Genomic DNA, 6550 nt, shown 5'->3' on the forward strand with positions numbered 1-6550 from the left:
TTAGCTTTTATTTTTTTCAGTTTTCGTCTTAGTCATTTTGTTGTGTGTTTTTGTCATTTTTAAGTTTTTTAATTTTAGATTTATTTATTTCATTGTATCAAGTAAGTCTAAACAAAAATGGCAACTATAGCTAAAATAAAATAACATTTTATTAATTTTGTGTATAAAACAGAAATGTTTTTATATGCTCGATCTTAAAATTAATTATGTAAATATGATTATTTTATTGTTAGTGTTTTAGTATCATTGATATATTATTGTAGTTTTTATTACAACCTGAATTCTGGAAATATTGGGATGTTTTTTTAAATTTTAATAAAATGAAAACTAAAAGACTTTCAAATCACATGAGCCAATATTTTATTCACAATAGAACATAGAGATCATAACAAATGTTTAAAAGGAGAAATTTTACACTTTTATTCACTAAATGAGCTCATTTCAAATTTGATGCCCACTACAGGTCTCAAAAAAGTTGGCACGGGGCAACAAAGGGCTGAAAAAGCAAGACATTTTGAAAAGATGAAAAGCTGGGAGAACATCTAGCAACTAATTAAGTTAATTGACATCAGGTCTGTAAAATGTTTAGTTATAAAAGGGATGTCTTAGAGAGGCAGAGTCTCTCAGAAGTAAAGATGGGCAGAGGCTCTCCAATCTGTGAAAGAGTGCGTAAAAAGATTGTGAAATACTTTAAAAACAATGTTCCTCAACGTCAAATTGCAAAGGCTTTGCAAATCTCATCATCAATAGTGCATAACATCATCAAAAGATTCAGAGAAACTGGAGAAATCACTGTGCGTAAGGGACAAGGCCAAAGATCTTTGTTGGATGCCCATGGTCCTTGGGCCCTCAGACGACACAGCATCACTCATCGGCATGATTCTGTCATTGACATTACTAAATGGGCCCAGGAATTCTTCCAGAAACCACTGTCGGTAAACACAATCCGCCGTGCCAATTGCAGATGCCAACTAAAGCTCTATCATGCAAAAAGGAAGCCATATGTGAACATGGTCCAGAAGCGCTGTTGTGTCATGTGGGCCAAGGCTCATTTAAAATGGACTGTTTTAAAGTGGAAAAGTGTTCTATGGTCAGACGAGTCCAAATTTGACATTCTTGTTGGAAATCACGGACGCCGTGTCCTCCGGGCTAAAGAGGAAGGAGACCTTCCAGCGTGTTATCAGCGTTCAGCTCAAAAGCCAGCATCTCTGATGGTATGAGGTGCATAAGTGCATACGGTATGGGAAGCTTGCATGTTTTGGAAGGCACTATGAATGCTGAAAGGTATATAAAGGTTTTAGAGCAACATATGCTCCCCTCCAGACGACATCTATTTCAGGGAAGGCCTTGTGTATTTCAGCAGGACAATGCAAAACCACATACTGCAACTATTACAACAGCATGCCTTCGTAGTAGAAGAGTCCGGGTGCTAAACTGGTCTGCCTGCAGTCCAGATCTTTCACCTATAGAGAACATTTGGCACATCATTAAACGAAAAATATGTCAAAGACAACCACAAACTCTTCAGCGACTGGAAACTTATATCAGGCAAGAATGGGACCAAATTCCAACACCAAAACTCAAGAAAATCATAACCTCGATGCCCAGACGTCTTCAAACTGTTTTGAAAAGAAGAGGAGATGCTACACCATGGAAAACATGCCCCCATCCCAACTATTTTCAGACCTGTAGCAGGCATCAACTTTGAAATGAGCTCATTTTGTGTATAAAATTTTAAAATTTCTCAGTTTAAACATTTGTTATGTTATCTATGCTGTATTGTGAATAAAATATTGGCTCATGTGATTTGAAATTCTTTTAGTTTTCATTTTATTCAAATTTAAAAAACGTCCCAAAATTTCCGGAATTCAGGTTGTAATGTTTTTAATTGTTTTTTATGTTCAGTTTTTGCTTTAATTTTAGTTAATGTTTTAGTGATTTTGCTGTATGTTTTTGTCATTTTTATTAGTATTTTTTATTTTTTAAACATGCTTGTATAGTTTTTTATTTTCTTCAGTTTTAGTTATTTTAGTGCTTATATATACAGTATATAGTACTTCAAGTTAAAATAAATGAAAATGAGAAAAGTTGCCTTTGTAACCGTCAGGATTGTATACTTGTTTTCCTTGTTTTACCCCTGTCCTTGTTCCTGAGTTTCATTATATGGTTAATTAGTAATTAAGGAGAACTGAAACAGGTTCTAGGAATAATCAGTTTCAGTTCTCCTTAATTACTTCCCATATGTTTATAAGTCCTGAGTTTTCCTTAGGATTTGTCCGTTTTACTTTGTTGCTGTTTGTTTGTATGCCCTGCGTTATTATTTATTAAAACCCTTTCTTACCTTTAAGTTGAGACTACTGCATTCTCCCTGTCTCCACGAAACGTGACAGTAACTAGCTGAAATAAAATAAGTATTTTATTTAAATTTTTATTTATTTAAGTCAAAGATTTCATCTGCATGGTCTTAAAATGAGGTTTAGTTTATTCCTAGCAGTGTTAGCAATGGAGAGTTAGCTCCGGTGCGTTCACTTGCTCTTAAAATACTCCCTCATTTTTGGTCATACAGATAAGAGTAATCCATCTTTCAAATCTGTAAAGACTCTACATTTATTTGTGTGCACTCACAATAACAACAAAACGTTGCGCTTTTGTAAAATAAAGAAAGCAAACAGGATGTGCTTTCTGCCATCTCAGTCTCTGTGGACTTGAGCGTGAAACTCCATGTATATTTGCCTTATAGACATGAAAAACATATCTATATAGAGTGAAATCTCTACTTTCAAATGGACCAATTCAAATGGAAAACAAATATTCTCAGATTATGTAATCAGTATCGCCTACTTCATCTCTTGAGCTGAGAACAAAGAGAGCACTAGTTTATAAATACATTATTAAAATGTGAATGCAGGCTCCTTACTCTTTTTCCCTGACACATTCATAATCATTACTTCTGCCGGTGCACTGTGGCAGGTTTTATACATGCGCTTCAGCGCTTAGGCTATAGGCAATCTGTATATATATGAAATGTAATGACAGTAATGACAAAATTGCTTTGTTTGCTGCATAGTCAAGACATCCGCAAATATGATTAAAATATGAATATGAGACAAAACTACAGAATGTCACATTTTATTATTAGCTGCTTCAACACGTACATGTTTTACCAAATAAAAAGGAGAGCACGTTTAAAATTCATCCCACTATTTGATGTGATCAGAAGTATTGGGAGAGTTGAACTTAAGGCAGATATAAAAGATTAAAAGCTACTATTTAGTGGCAGATCCCTTGCGTGCAATCACAGAAGTGAGTCTGTGACCCATAGACATTGCCAGACTCTTGGTCTCATCCTTTGAAATACTTTTCCCAGCCTTTAATGCAGCCATTTCCAACTGTTGCTTATTTTGGGGAGTTTCTGCCTTTAGTCTCCTCTTCAGCTTCTGAAATTCATGTTCAATCTGATTTAAATCTGGAGATTGACTTGGGCAATCTAAGACTTTCCATTTCTTTGCCCTGATTAACTCCTTTACTGAACTGGCAGAAATACATTACTACAGAGTCAAGTCATTCGACAGTCATAATTACTGATGTTAACACACAGGGAAAATGTGTAACGGATGCCTCGCAGATACAAACGGGGTAAATAATGTTTTACGTTTTGATTAAAAGATAGTTAACATTAAACGTCAGCGAAACCCCAAGAATTCACAACATTTTTTACAATAGTGCTCTCATTATAATGTTATGTAGCCTATATGACAGTTATTAATGTTCTACATTTCTGTTTTGAGCTGCACGCGCTGAAGATGACCAGTAGAATGAAGCATATGATAGCAGGTTTTTAATCAATGGTATTTAACTCATTTATCTCATATAGAATACGCTTCGTTATTTATACAACATAACGTTAATGTTATAGGCTATCTGCACAAAATGCCCAGAATGCATGAACGTGTCTGAGCGGCTCTGAATGAACTCCTTTTGTGGACGCGTTCTTCATGCAACAACGTGCAGAAACACGGCAACTAAACTCTAAAAGTTCACAGTGTTTTATTATAATAGTGTTCTCATTATAATGTTATGTAGGCCTATATGACAGTCCCAGTCATAGAATATTCTGCATTGTTGTTTGTCCTGCTCGCACTGTGCGCTGAAGAGATAATCACCGTAGTAGGCTACTACAATGAAGCGCTTTACTGCAGTGCAACTCAACCAAATGCATCTTATAGATTCTTCTTCTTCTTAGCTTCTTTCTTTTCAGATTCTTATTTACAGCATTTTCATAATAGGCTGTATATTAACTCATTGGGAGAAAACCAGTAGTTCTATGTGAAATCGGACAATGAGCACTCTCATATAGCCAAAATGGCACGATCATAACACCCTGCGAATATTCGACTGTGAGATTGGTATCGAATCAGGCTCCTCCTATCGAAGCATAGAATCATCAACTATTCGGGGTCACCCCTAATATATATATGTATATTTTATATATAAATATACTGAATTTGTAAACAACACATTTTTCTTAAATATATACATACATGTGTTTGTATTTATATGTACATAATAAATATACACAGTATACACACATATATTATGTAAACATTAATCGCGATTAATCATTTGACAGCACTAATATATATGTGTGTGTTGTGTGTAATATATATATATATATTGTGATGGGGTGGAAGAATCACACAACAAGGAGAGCTCAAAATAAATACCCCGAAGGGTGGATTTATTCACAAACGAAGATTTAAGGTGAGAAGTGGGGTGCTGAGGTGGATCAGTGCTTTCCGTGATAGATATCCGGCGGTCTGGGTGAGGTCTTCTGGCACGCGGAGCACGCCTGGCAAAACCGCTTCATCTCGGCTTCCATGCCAGGCCAATGGAACCGATCACAGATGCGTTGGGTAGTGTTAGCTGCGCCGAGATGCCCCGCCAGAGGGTGTGCATGCGCTAAGTGCAGAATGGATTCTGTTTTTGAGCGGGGCACCACCAATAACTTTTTTTCCTCCCCCCTCCGCTGGGCGACACAGTAGAGCAGGCCGTTCTCAACGATGAAGTGGGGAAGAGGATGGGGCTTTGGCCGTGTGTCCACGCCGTCTATTGTGCAGACTTTCGACCAGCAATGTTTTAGGCGGTCGTCTTCCCGCTGGGCTCGGCCAAACGAGCCCCCTCCCGTTACCTGTTGGAAAACATCATAGAACACGTTAGGATTCTGAGCAGGGGACTCACCATCTCTTCCACTGAGGCCAAGAGAACGGGGCGGCGGCGGGATTTCTTCGTCATCGTGCACGCACGTTATTGGCAGCAGGGACTTGGTTTCGCTGCGAGGAGGAAGGACATGCACTTGGACGAGGGTGACGGCGCTGCCCAAGTCCAACAGTGCTTTAAACGGACAGCCGTTGATTTTTATCATCGCCTCGGGGGCTCTGGTGGGCAGATCTTGGTGTAGAATATAGCCTGCCAGCCATGTCCGGGCGGGGGGAGAAGAGGGTGCCGTGGGCATCGGCTCATCCCGCGGACTGGGGGCCGCCGGCCTGTCTACTGGTCACGGGGTGCCCTCTGGCGCGCGTTGCTCCAGGACCACCCTCCGAGGAAAGGGATACTTCCCCTAATCTGCCCGCATTCTCCACCAATGTGACGGGGTGGAAGAATCACACGACAAGGAGAGCTCAAAATAAATACCCCGGAGGGTGGAGTAATTCACAAACAAAGATTTAAGGTGAGAAGTGGGGTGCTGAGGTGGGTCAGTGCTCTCCGTGATAGATTCCAGTGTGCTGTGCTTCCGTGCGGTGCTCGGGCGGTGCTGATCGGTCACACACTTGTCTCTGGAATGAAGAGGAGAAAACACGTTAGTTCTCAGCATATGGGAGACGAGACTCTCCTCGCACATCTTATCTGGCCGCGGGCAAATGAGTTCCAGCTGTGGCCGATCAGACCGTGATGAGCGGGTGCAGGTGGTCCTTGTCCGTCTCCAGGGCAACGCTGATGTGTCTTCGGGACGCTCGTCACAATATATATATATATTAATATACAGTGAGGAAAATAAGTATTTGAACACCCTGCTATTTTGCAAGTTCTCCCACTTAGAAATCATGGAGGGGTCTGAAATTGTCATCGTAGGTGCATGTCCACTGTGAGAGACATAATCTAAAAAAAATCCAGAAATCACAATGTATGATTTTTACCTATTTATTTGTATGATACAGCTGCAAATAAGTATTTGAACACCTGTCTATCAGCTAGAATTCTGACCCTCAAAGACCTGTTAGTCTGCCTTTAAAATGTCCACCTCCACTCCATTTATTATCCTAAATTAGATGCACCTGTTTGAGGTCGTTAGCTGCATAAAGACACCTGTCCACCCCATACAATCAGTAAGAATCCAACTACTAACATGGCCAAGACCAAAGAGCTGTCCAAAGACACTAGAGACAAAATTGTACACCTCCACAAGGCTGGAAAGGGCTACGGGAAATTGCCAAGCAGCTTGGTGAAAAAAGGTCCACTGTTGGAGCAATCATTAGAAAATGGAAGAAGCTAA

Source organism: Onychostoma macrolepis, chromosome 19 (genome assembly GCF_012432095.1).
Source record: "Onychostoma macrolepis isolate SWU-2019 chromosome 19, ASM1243209v1, whole genome shotgun sequence".
Lineage (NCBI taxonomy): Eukaryota > Metazoa > Chordata > Actinopteri > Cypriniformes > Cyprinidae > Onychostoma > Onychostoma macrolepis.